Source organism: Lactuca serriola, chromosome 8, assembly GCF_051521515.1.
Source record: "Lactuca serriola cultivar US96UC23 chromosome 8, Lser_US96UC23_V15, whole genome shotgun sequence".
Classification (NCBI taxonomy): Eukaryota; Viridiplantae; Streptophyta; class Magnoliopsida; order Asterales; family Asteraceae; genus Lactuca; species Lactuca serriola.
Genome location: NC_136415.1, coordinates 77,689,731 through 77,703,146, shown reverse-complemented (window position 1 = coordinate 77,703,146; position 13,416 = coordinate 77,689,731). Strand labels below are relative to the sequence as shown.

Here is a 13,416-nt window from a genome sequence, read left to right as displayed (position 1 = left end):
TTGTGGTAGTGTCTAAATTTACCAAATAAGGAAAGATTCTCATCACCTAAGTTTTTAGTTGCATAGAAACTTGGAATATTACAAGTTGTATAGTATGATGAATGAGAATTTTCACCTTTGGAAAAATTAGGACTAATTCCTTGTTCACGTGTATATGTGAGTCAAGTGAAGGACAAAGGGATCGGGTACACTTGGTTGTGCGTTGGTTAGGTCCACCACAAAAGATCGATAAGACTATTCGTCATGATTTACTAAAGTTTAGTAAATATGGTTATACTTACAAGTTTAAGTATAATTCTGAAACATTTGAAAAGTTTCGATGTATGGAAGAACGAATGAGAATAATCAAATTAGGCAAAAGGATAAAAGTTTCTCAAATCTGAAAAGATGGGAGAGTACTTTAGTGTCAAGTTTTGTGATCATCTCAATGATTAAAGAACCATATCACAATTGGTCTTCTAAGGACATATTAGTGCATTCTTATGGCTAAGACGAGGGGTCATGAATTGATGAAATGGTTACATCAAGAAGATGAGTCATACTTCGTTCCAAAACAAGTCTTAGAGTCATACACCAAGATTATAAGTTAAGTGACATATCTTAAAGAAAGGTTTACTAACACTTGTCAGATGTAAGAGTAGAATGTGTCCTACTCTTGTACATTTGAAATTGGTAAGTTGTGATGTTTTGGATAAAACAAAGACCAACTAAGGCCAATTGTGTGAAGTTTTTCCTTGATAAAGAATCTACACTATCTCTTGAATATTTGGCAAGGAAGTCTTATATGTCAAGAGGACAGTGGGAGTCTTAAAGATCCTGAAAGAATTTCAAGATCTAATAAAGATAAAAACATGTAGTTTCTCACTAGCTCACGACGTGAGGTTTATAACCCATCTTGTTGACATATTCTTGTGCCCATTCCAATTAAAGTTGGCTTTGCATATGAGTTCTGAGAGTTCTCAATTGATTGTATAATAGCTTGGAAGCAATGACAAGCCCTTGAGCTGCCAGGTGGCAAGAAATTAAGATTGAGTTCAGTTCATATGAGTTTGGATTTTTCATTATCCTTGTCTTGTGATTATGGTTTTGACAATTCACATGGATAAGAACACATACACCATAAAATCTAAGTGTCATAAGGTTTCTCTCCGATTCACGAAAATGATGGTGAGGTAACACTTTTACTAAGTATATTTTTGGTAGATAACAGTTGTGATATTTTCATTCTCAAAGCCGTTAGTGGGGTGTGTGTGGTTAACCGACACACTAACATGGACTTGTGAGAAATGGAAAAGGTCTAAACAACTGAGACTATGATTACGACATCCTTTTTCATAGTTCTAAAAATAGTTTAGACACACATGTGAGCTATCTAAGGAAAGGTGTGATATTTTGATAAAGTCTTATCAAAACATTGTTGGATTAATGTCTAAGTCTGTAACTATATATGGTATATACTTGACCCGGTTGTGCATGGTCCTTTTGGGTTGCCTTCACCAAAGCAACTTGACAAGGTAATTTGAGGAGAGAGAGAGAGAGAGAGAGAGAGAGAGGATATTATGGTTTATTAATATATTATAAGAATAGTATATTAAATGAGAAATCATATTTATTTAATTAGTATTAATCATAAATCAATTAGGAATTAATTTGGTGACTAAAAGAGATTAATTAAATAAAGGGGCATAAACTATCAAATGTGTGATAGTTGAGTTTTGGGCTAGGAAACCTAATGGACTAAGGGGGAACGAAATTATGATGAGGGACCATCATATTTTCATCCAAGGGCCTTGTTCCAGAAGGTTCCTTGGGCTGCTTGGTGGCTAAGTTGTCCATTAGGGTTTAGACTGAAACCCTAGCAGCTTGCACTACAAATAAGACCCCAAGGCTCCAATTTTCGGCCACTTGCTTCCAAGAGAAACCTTCGGGCCGAAAATTAGCATCCTCCCTCCTCTCCAAAAATTGCCTTCTTGCTTGTGGTGTTTGTGACTCATTAGAGTAGTTACGATTGTGACTCTAGGCTCAAGAGAAGAAGATTAAAGCTACTATTTGAGGAGGTAAACATCTAGATTTGATGTAATTAGCTAATTTCAAAATTATGTATCCTAGATTAGGGTTTGAAAGTCTTGGATTCATTGCATGTACAATAGAGAAACCTAGATCCAAGAATTAGGGTTTCTGATGTGTTTAAAATGTACTGGTTTTATTCCTACTTTTAGTTGATAAATTAAGCACACAAAGGCAATGAAACTGTCTTTTAGTGGTATAGTTGGATAAGTAGGGTGTCGAACTCAGGGAACAGAAATTAAACTAATAAATAATTTTAACTAAGCAAGTAATAAAAGTAAAGGGGTTTTCTCTAGTTTTACAAGACTAGAAACTTAAACATATCACTTAAAAATTAACTAAACAACTAACACAAGTAACAATTTCACCAAATTTGATAAAGGGTTTTTGTTTAGGTCCGACCACTTCACTCCTATGGTTATTTATATGATAGATCAATTGTTATTGGTTACCAACTATAGTAGTTAGGTTCATGTTCATTACTACTAACCCTTAGACAATTAATCAATTCAAGCGGCGGCCAATTGTTTAAACTAATTAATTCCCTAGTTCAATTATTTGGATTAAATAAGATTTGTAATTGGTTAATCAAGTTGTTGTTTCAATTAACCTCTTGTTTGTTGGTTTATCAAACAAGCTCCCACATTAATTTACCCATTCTCATATTAATCCTAGTTTCATATTCATTATTCCTAGGCACATGATAAAGTGTTCACATAAACATATGAGGTTAACAACTAAGAGATGTTCATGCAGCTTAATTGTCTTCCAATTAATAGAAAATAGTTGTGGTTAATGCATAAGGTTCTTTAACAAACTTAATTTAATAAGATCACCAATAAAAAATCAATCAAAAAGTAATAATTAAACCATAGGAGTAACTTGGTCTTCCCAAACAGAAACAAAACAAATTTAGTTCATAGTCACAGTAAAAACAAACTCAAAAATAAGTTCAACTAGGCTAGACATGCTTAAATTCTAAGATTAAGTGGAATGTATAACCTAAATTGCCTTGATTCTTCAAAGGATCGAAGGTTAGGGTTTCTCAGATCTCCAAAGGGTTCTTCAATCGTAGGTGCAGCTCCCAAAACGCCAGAAGTCTCTCCAATTCGGATAAAGGTTCGATATTTATAGTTATCACAAAAAAGGGGCTACTCGGCGAGTAGACTCGTGGAATCGCCGAGTACAGGTACAATCTGTATATTGCTAGGAGTCTTGACTTATCTTCGGGAATATTCTTGGGTACTCGCCGAGTAGCCTCGCGGACTCGCCGAGTTAATGTACTTTTGTTCCTCATTCTTCATTCTTTGGTCTCTAACTGCTTCTCCTTGTTCCCTTTTACTTCCAAGCATGCCTTTTGGACTGAAAACAAAATTTAAACATTATTAAGTACCTTTTGTCCACATTATGCACATAATTAGCTAAAAATTAATAAAAGTGCATGCTAACATATGACTAGTTATGCAAATATCAAAATACCCCACACTTGACTTTTGATTGCCCCCAAGAAAAACTAAATTTTAACACATTAGAACCACATATGACAACTCCAATCTCACCCAGCCATTATGCCAAGACCGCAACGCACGCATTTGTGTCTAAAATTTTCCTAAATACCCCCATACTCTAAATACTCACAATCCTCATAAACATTCGCCCACCCATCCCGAACAATGCTCATTTTATGCATCTCTCCGAATCCATCCGCAGAAAACCTCCTATCGTCAAGGTATTTTTGGTTTAGCAACCCAAGCATACATAATCTAGAATTACAATTTATGATACCACATTGGAGCTCTTTGGAATTCTTCATTTCTTTGGCATTTGATCTTTGATTTCTTTGAATTCACCACTTTGTTGTTTGATTTTTGGTATCTTCAAGTTTTTGCACTTCTTGGAATTTTGATCTTTTGATCTTCACTTTAATTGCTCCAAAATTCTTCAAACTTTTCTTGCAATTCTCTCTCTTTTTTTTTAACATGTACCTCACTTTTTTCACTCAAAATCCTACATGCTTAAGCAGGGGGGTCAACTTCAACCTTTATTGGCTAGCGATAATAATTTTCCTGGATACATTTCTGGTACACGATGCTAAACATATTGCATCCTTCGGGCTGAGCGAGGTCGTGTTTTTGTCCCATGATTTCACTAGAATAAGGAAGCCACAAATGCACTATAACGTGTATAGGCTCAACTAAGCATTTGGGTTTTCATCCAATCATCCACACAATTCTAACATGGAATCCTAATTACTTTTTACCAAAATTTTCTAAATTAATTCCTAAGTCAAATTTTTGGTATGCAATTTTTTTTTTAAAATAGACCTAAATTAGGATATTTAGATTCTCAATTTACTAAGATGACATCAACCCCCTACCCCACACTTATTTTATGCAATGCCCTCATTGCATATTATAAAAAATAAAAAAAAACATGAAATATAGAGAGAATTAGAACAAACACCCCTGGGGTAGCAGTCGCTAGGTCAATATCTCTTCTTTCAGCTCCATCTTCAATTGACTTTAGACATGGGAACAGCTCATCCATGCCTTGGGTGTCAAAATCTCGTGTTGGAGACATGCAAATAACTCAAAAGTGTAGGACAAAGCTCCTAGAAACCTCCAACAATGACTCTTTGTGAAAAATGGACAAGTACTGCAGTGAAAGTGCCCAAAACAGCTATGGAATTCGAAAAATGTTGACAAACTCGGCGAGTAGTATCATGTACTCGGCGAGTTCATTTCCAAATTACAGTTTATTCGCAAAATTACCCATGTACTCGCCGAGTAGGCTAGGTGCACTCGGCGAGTAAGAGTTGTATTGAATTTTTTTGTCCAGCTAGTTTTCTTCTTGATTAAGGTTCTGAAATGGGGGTATTTCAGTGACCCTACTTCAGTAGCAACTCCCCACTCTAACAGACTCAACCTTAATGGAAAAACTTCACACTCTCAATTGAAAATTCCTCACTTTAACTTTGACCCTTAAGACTTCTATATGCATCCTAGCCTTCCAATCCTGAAAAAAAATGCAAACAAAAGTAAAAGCAACCAAACAAAAGTCCTAACAAGAAATAAAATCATCCAAGTTTAACAAGTTGTCCAAATCAAACATCATGAAAATAAATTAAAAACATAAAAGAAACATTCTTCATTCTTCATCATCCATGTTGGTTCCTCCAGCTCCACTTCCTCCTCCTTCATTGCCTCTCCTCATCCTTTCCTCCCAATTCATAATGTAGGGATAGCCGGGTCCGGGTCTCGGTGCGATGTTCATTTGTTGGAAGAGATATTCAAATGATTTATTATTATAGTTGACCCCTCTTCCAATATCATCCAAGTAGCGTCGGTACTCAACTTGGTTCCATCCATCGTTCTCTTCTTCCACTAGAATAACCGGTGGGTCTTCCCGTACCCGCTCGTTCCTTTGTCTCACCCGCCTTCCCGGTTCCTCGGGGATAACCGGTTCATCCGCATGTGGAATTGAAAAAGAGTCTCCAAAATTCTCCACAATCCTTGCCCTCCTATATAGTGTGGTGTTGAATGGAGGGGGAGAAATGACCGTCAGCGCCCTTGCCTCATGCAAATCCAAGATCCCAAAGGACCTTGCAAGTCTTATCACGAACATTCCTCCATGGATTTTGGAGGTCACCTTCTCTTTAACTGCCCCCTCCGCAAGATATTTGGCTATGCAGTAAGGGAGGTTGCAAAAGACAACAGGAGTGATAATGCTCCAAAGATAGAAGATGTCAAGGGTCGGGACCTTGTCATCATCCTTTCGCATGTTAATCGTGTTGGCGACGAAGCGATGAATGAGACGATGGACTGGTGAACGGATGTGGCCCTCCTGCGCGGTAGATGGAATGTATACCCGGTTGGCAATAGTGTTCCACCAAGTAGATACAACCACTTTCTCAAGAAGATCTTTGTGGCAAATTTCCAAGAAAGCTTCAAAGTCTTCATTTAACATAGCGCTTTGGTCATAGATGCCAATCCTCTACGCAAACTCAACCATGTTGCATTGTCGCGGCTCCCCAGCAAGAGAAAAAGAAATTACATTGGGATTGTAGTACTCACTACCACCCCGGAATGAGATGGTAGCAAAGAACTCCCAACATAATTCAGTGAAGACCGGTTCCTGGATTTTGAACAATTGTAGCCAACCATCACATATGATGGTAGAATCCCCCATGTTACATTCCTTCACCAAATATGGTGTCAATTCCTCTTCTAGTCCAACCTTCCCCTACCAATCCCAGTCTACTGCATTAGGTAAGTAGATCTCTTTCTGCTTCAAAGCTTCTAGTTTGTTCTTGGCGTGGGCTTGAGATGATTTCGAGGTGATTTGGGGCAAAGATAGCCACGGGATATCTCATTGGCTTCCCCTTCTTGAAGTTTGACCTCTTCTGGACATGGTACCTACAAAATAACATAAAGAGAGCACAAACAAACAACACCCTACAATTAAAATCGAAAAACACAGATCTGTATAGCACCCTACTCGCAGAGTTCATGACCTACTCGGCGAGTAGGATGAACATTGGGACCAGATTGGTGCTGAGTATATATAGGCCACCCAAAACACCCAATTTTGCATAAGGGTTTGCCGTACTAAATCTAATAATCACTAATCCAAAAGAAATTTTGCCAAATACCTCCTAATTCATAGTAAAATCAAAACCCTAGAAATTGGGGAAACCCCCAAATCCGAATCTAGACAAATTATAGGCTAAGAAGTGATAAAGTTTTAACCTTTTGCAAGTATTGAGTGTAGAAAACATACCTTTACTGTTGAAAGTTGAAGATTTTGCAAATAATGAAGAACTTGCTTGAGAGAGGTTGTGCACGGCGAGTGTGTGTGTAAAAAATGAATGAAACCCTTATTTTACAGATTATAAACCGTCTGTGTAAGTTGTCTACTCGCCGAGTAGGTCCATGTTTTTGCGATTTTCTGGGAATTTGTGCAAGTACTCGCCGAGTAGATCAACCCTACTCAGCGAGTAAAGGTTGCAATTTGAACAAAAATTGATTTTTTTTCTTATTTTTATCCACCACCCCACACTCTAAGCATTACCCTCAAGCAATCATTTTGAACACATTTTCAGAAGAAGAATGAAAATAAAACAAATCCTAAGAAATTAAAAAGAAAATAAAGGAAAAAGAAATGCAAACTCTAAACTCGGGTTGCCTCCCGGAAGCGCTTCTTTTTAAGGAGTCATTAGTTGGACTCCTCCCATTCTATGTTGTTGCAATTCCTTCCAGTAACAGCCCTTCTTCCATGTCTTCATTTCTTAGGACTCCTTCTTCATACCTTTTGACCCTATGTCCATTAACCTTGAAAGGGGTACCATCCTTTGATAATAACTCTATAGCACCATGTGGAAACACCTTCTTCACTAGAAAAGGACCATCCCATCTTGACTTGAGTTTGCCCAAGAAGAGTTATAGCCTTGAATTAAAGAGCAACACCTTTTGCCCTTCATGAAACTCTTTATTTCCCTTGATCCTCTTGTCATGCCAACTCATGATTTTCTCTTTATAAATTATAGAAATAGTGTAGGCATCATTCCTAAGTTCCTCAAGAGCATTCATTTGCATTAGCCGGTTGTTCTTAAGCTCCGCCATGTTGAAGTTGCACAATTTTAAAGCCCAAAAAGCTTTACGCTCGATCTCTACCGGTAAATGGCATTGCTTTCCATAAACTAGCCTATATGGTGTAGTGCCAATAGGTGTTTTAAAAGCTGTCCGGAAGGCCCATAGTACATCATCTAGCTTATCCGACCATTCTTTTCGATTGCTTCCCACCAATCGCTCCAAGATTCTCTTTAAAGCTTTATTGGTCACTTCGGTTTGTCCACTAGTTTGTGGATGGTAGGATGTAGAGAATTTATGGGTTACCCCATATTTCCTTAACACCTTCTCTAATTGATCATTGGCAAAATGAGTACCTCGGTCACTAATAAGAGCTTTTGGGACCCCAAATCTCGAAAATAGTTTCTTCAAAAACCGCACCACCACCCGACCATCATTAGTTGGCAAAGCTTGTGCCTCCGCCCACTTGAATACATAATCTACCGCCACTACAATGTACTTGTTGCCCTTGGACATGGGAAATGGTCCCATGAAATCGATCCCCCACACATCAAATACTTCGCACACTTGAATACTATGTTTTGGCATTTCATTTCGGGACGAAATGTTTCCCGCTCTTTGACATGCATCACATTCTTTGACAAATTGGGCTGCATCTTTAAAAATCATGGGCAATTAAAACCCAATGTCAAAGATCTTCTTAGCAGTGTAATGTGCTCCATGATGTCCACCCGTGGGCCCGCTATGACAATGCTCCAAAATCTGGCGGCTTTCCTTCCCGAACACGCATCTTCGTATGATCCCATCCGCACAGCTCCGGAAGAGGTATGGCTCATCCCAAAAGCAATACTTTATTTCGGAAAAGAATTTCTTATTTTGTTGACTGCTAAAATCTTTTGGGATGTATTTGCTAGCTAAGTAATTGGCTATATCCGCAAACTAAGGCTCTTCTCCTGCGGTCACCATAATATACTCGTCCGGGAAGTCATCTCCAACTTTGTCTTCTTGCAGTTGCGGGTTTTCTACCCTCGATAAATGGTCGGCTGCTACATTCTCCATTCCTTTCTTGTCGCGTATCTCGATATCAAACTCTTGAAGAAGTAGAACCCATCGTATCAATCTTGGCTTGGCATCCTGTTTGGCAAACAAATACTTGATAGCAGTGTGGTCAGTGAAAACAGTTGTTTTGGATAAAACCAAATAAGGGCGGAATTAATCAAAGGCATACACCACAGCTAATAATTCTTTTTCAATGGTGGTGTAATTCTCTTGGGCTGGATTTAGAGTTTTACTAGCATAATATATGGGTCGAAAGTGCTTATCAACCCTTTGACCAAGGACAGCTCCTAATGCAAAGTCACTAGCATCACACATTATTTCAAATGGTAAATCCCAATTTGGAACAATAATGATCGGGGCAATAGTTAATCTTTCCTTTAAAAATTCAAATGCCTCTAAACACTCTTTTGTAAAATTGAATGGTGCATCCTTTAAAAGCAATTGTGTTAGAGGTCTAGTTATTTTAGAAAAATCTTTTATAAACCGCCGGTAAAAACCCGTGTGTCCTAGAAAACTTCTAATGCCCTTCACATTAGTTGGTGGGGGTAATTTGGCAAAGGTGTCAATCTTTGCCCGATCCACTTCAATTCCTAATTTGGAAACCTTGTGGCCTAAAACTATACCCTCCTTGACCATAAAGTGACATTTCTCCCAATTAAGGACCAAGTCGGTCTTTTCACACCTAGCAAGCATTAGGTCAAGACTTGTGAGACAATCATGGAAGGAAGATCCAAAAACAGAAAAATCGTCCATAAACACTTCCATGAATTTTTCCACCATGTCGTGGAATATGGCTGTCATGCACCTTTGAAATGTCATGGGTGCATTGCATAGCCCAAAGGGCATGCGTCGATAAGCAAAAGCCCCACTTGGGCAAGTGAATGTGGTCTTTTCTTAGTCCATTGGGTCTATGGGTATTTGGAAATAACCTGAAAGTCCGTCTAGAAAGCAATAATAACTATGGCCCGATAATCTTTCTGACATTTGATCAATAAAAGGTAAGGGAAAATGGTCTTTACGAGTGGCATCGTTTAGCTTTCGATAATCGATGCACACTCTCCAACCGGTTACCATTCGTGTCGGAATAAGCTCATTCTTCACGTTGGTTACGACAGTCATCCCTCCTTTCTTGGGCACCACCTAGACCGGACTCACCCACAGACTGTCGGAAATGGAGTATATAATCCCCGCATCTAAAAGCTTGACCACTTCTTTCTTGACCACCTCTTGCATATTTGGGTTTAGTCTTTTTTGGTGCTGCACAACCGGCTTTGCTCCTTCTTCCAGGTTAATCTTATGAGAACAATAAGAGGGGCTTATCCCCTTGATGTCGGTGATGCTCCATGTTATGGCCCTCTTTCGCTTCTTCAAAACTTGTACTAGCTCTTCCTTTTCAGATTTAGAGAGGTCAGATGCTATTATCACTGGATTTTGATGACCATATTCAAGGAAAGCATACTCCAAGTTATCTAGTAACGTTTTGAGCTCTGTTTTTTTAATCTGCATGATGGACTCGTCGAGTGCAGGTAAGGTACTCGGCGAGTTTACAGCTGAATTCACGAATTCTGCTTTATCTTCGCTTGGACTCGACGAGTAGATCGGCCCTACTCGCCGAGTAGATATTTCAGATTGCTTCACTAGTTCTTCATACTCAGCTTCTTCCAGCAACCTCTCGATCTCCATTAAGTCTTTTTCAGCATCAAATTCTTCATCAAAAATGGTGGTCTTGCTGGAATCTTCATCTTCACCTTCTTCCATTAATTCATCAAGCATGTCAATCGAGAACGCCATGTCATCACTATTCCTTGCATGCTTCATAGCCTGATCCACTCCAAAAGTAACCGAATCATCTCCTACCCGCAATGTAAGCTTCGAATCTCTCATGTCTACTATAGCACTTGCAGTGTTGAGGAAAGGTCTTCCAAGGATGATCGGGACTTGAGGATCCGCCTCCATATCTAGAATTATGAAATCTACGGGAAATACAAACTTGTCCACCTTGACCAATAAGTCTTCACATATTCCTCTTGGGAAAGAGACTGTCTTGTTTGCTAAGTGAATCGCCATACGAATTGGTCTTGGTTTCAGGAGATCCAGCTTCTTGAAGAATGAATAAGGCATTAAATTCACACTTGCTCCTGAATCGGCCAAAGCATGAGTGGTAGCCAAGTTGCCAAATTGGCAAGGTAAAGTCAAGCTTCTCGGGTCACCCTTCTTTTTTGGTAGTTTGTTGAGCATGGCAGCTGAGCAATTCTCATTAAGTACCACATTTTTCACTTCCTCCATCTTCCTTCTGTTTGTAAGAAGTTCCTTAAGGAATTTCACATATTTCGGCGTTTGTGCGATAGCTTCAATGAAGGGTATGTTGATTTGAAGAGCTTTAATGTGATCTAGAAACTTCTGGTACTCTTTATCCTGTTTTTCTCTCTTAGCTCGGGTTGGATATGGCATTGGAGGCTGAAAGGGGTTTTTAGGAATCTGATTTTTCGGACTTGGCAGTGGACTCGTCGAGTCCATATTGTGGACTCGTTGAGTCCATATTGTGGACTCGGCGAGTAGGCTCTGCAGATTGAGGATTTTGACTTTTGTCTTGGGTTTCTTCATCTTCCTTCTGCATTTCAATTGGTGCTTCATTCGGAATAAGGGCCAGAGGGGTGATTATCTTCCCACTTCTCATTGTGACTATGTTTATATGCGTGCCTCGTGGGTTGTTTTCGGTTTTACTAGGAAGTTCGCCTGGTGATCTTTGGTTTATTTGTTGAGCAAGTTGCCCAAGCTGCATTTCTATATTGAGGATAGATGCTTGCTGGTTTCTAAGCATGGTTCTTGTTTCTTGAATTACAGCATCATGATCACTATGTCTTTTTTCTGAAGCAGCTACAAATTTGGTAAGCATTTCTTCCAAACTTGGTTTTCTTTCTTGTGGCGGCTCCTCCTTTTGGTAAAAACCTCTTCCTTTCTGCCTGAACTTCTCCTCCTTAGCTTTCTTGTACTCTTCATAAGGGATCCACTCTTTCTTTGGTTTTCGCCAATCTTCATCATATCGGTCCCCACTTGAGTAACAAACTTGCACCTTTTTGTTGCCATTTTCATCCAAGTCGCAGTCTCTAGTAAGATGAGGCCCATTGCAGTTTTCACACCCCACCCGTATAACATGTATTGTTTGGTCCATTTTGTCCATCCTCATATCCATGTTTTTCAACATGGCCATCACTGCCGATAAGTCTTCTGAAGCTGCATAGGCGGACCCCCTTGTTACATCATTTCTTCGATTATGGTATTCCCTAGATTGCTTAGAGAATTCTTCAATTAGCTTCTTTATCACAGGAGTTGCCTTCTTCGTAAGTGGACCTTGCGAGTCAAGTAATTGCCTTGTGGTAACATTTACTCCATCATAAAAGATAGAGACTTCTTGCTGACTATTGAGGTCGTGATGTGGGCAATTCCTTAACAAGCTCTTGTACCTCTCCCAAGCTTCATATAGTGACTCTCTGGCTTGTTGTTCAAAGTTGGCTATGGCTTTCTTAAGCTTGGATATCTTGGATGGTGGTCAGAATTGATCAATGAACTCTTCTTTCAGCTGGGCCCAAGTAGTGATGGATCTGGGGGGTAATGACTTGAGCCAGTCCTTTGCAGCACCCTTAAAAGTAACCGGAAGCATGCGAAGTAGCTGTGTTTCCCGAGGCACGTTGGGAACATTGAAATAATTAGCTATATCATTGACTTCATCCAAGTGCTTGTAGGCGTCTTCGTGATCCTTGCTGGTGAAAGGGATCTCTTTAAGTAAAGCTAGGATATGACCCTTAAGCTCAAAAGTAGCAGTTGTGGGAATTGTGGGTTGCACAAGTCCCATGCCAGTGTCATCGCGACTCCTCTTCTTCCATTCTCCCATGGGGACTTCATCGATATTAGCCATAGTGATAACTAAATCGTCCTCAAAATCGGATTCATGCTCGTATGTAGGTTCTTCTTCTTCCTCGGTCTCGTACTTTGTGTCTTTTTTAATTGGTTCTTCGATTGTTAAAGAGGTGTTGGATGCTCCTGATTTGCTGCCTTCTTTTTGATGAAAACGGACTTGAGGTTCTTTAGTGGAGAATTCTTTGAAGAAGCGGATTCTCCAACGGCTTTTCCTTTGTTCCTCCTTAGTGCAGATTCCAGGTCTTCGAGAGGAGGAACCAGGGGTGTATCAGATCCTCAGGTCATGAAACAACTGCAAACAAACAATAAAACACGTAAAAAGAACAAAAAAATGAAACATAACGAAAATGAAAAAAATTTGGCAAACAGCAGGCAAATCGCCGAGTAGGTGCAATTGCACTCGGCGAGTATCCTGTTTTAAACTAAAAAAAATTAAACCTAATCAATAGACTTCTAAAAAGAACTAATAATTTCTAAAACCTAACCTACTTACTGTATTACTGAAAAATAACTTTGTGCAAGAAAAACTCACACAAAGGATCGATAAAATTAGGAATTATACTTAATTTTAGAACCGTTCCCCGGCAAAGACGCCAAAAACTTGATGTGTTTAAAATGTATTGGTTTTATTCCTACTTTTAGTTGATAAATTAAGCACACAAAGGCAGTGAACCTGTCTTTTAGTGGTATAGTTGGATAAGTAGGGTGTCGAACTCAGGGAACAGAAATTAAACTAATAAATAATTTTAACTAAGCAAGTAATAAAAGTAAAGGGGTTTTCTCT

General features: G+C 39.0%; 1 non-coding gene across 1 annotated transcript; it reads left to right on the top strand.

Moving 5' to 3' along the window:
• The first annotated feature begins 12,139 nt into the window (after positions 1 to 12,139).
• LOC145071645 (small nucleolar RNA R71) lies at positions 12,140 to 12,246 on the top strand. The gene has a single exon (XR_013690651.1). It is a non-coding gene; the product is annotated as a small nucleolar RNA R71 (small nucleolar RNA).
• The last annotated feature ends 1,170 nt before the right edge of the window (positions 12,247 to 13,416 follow it).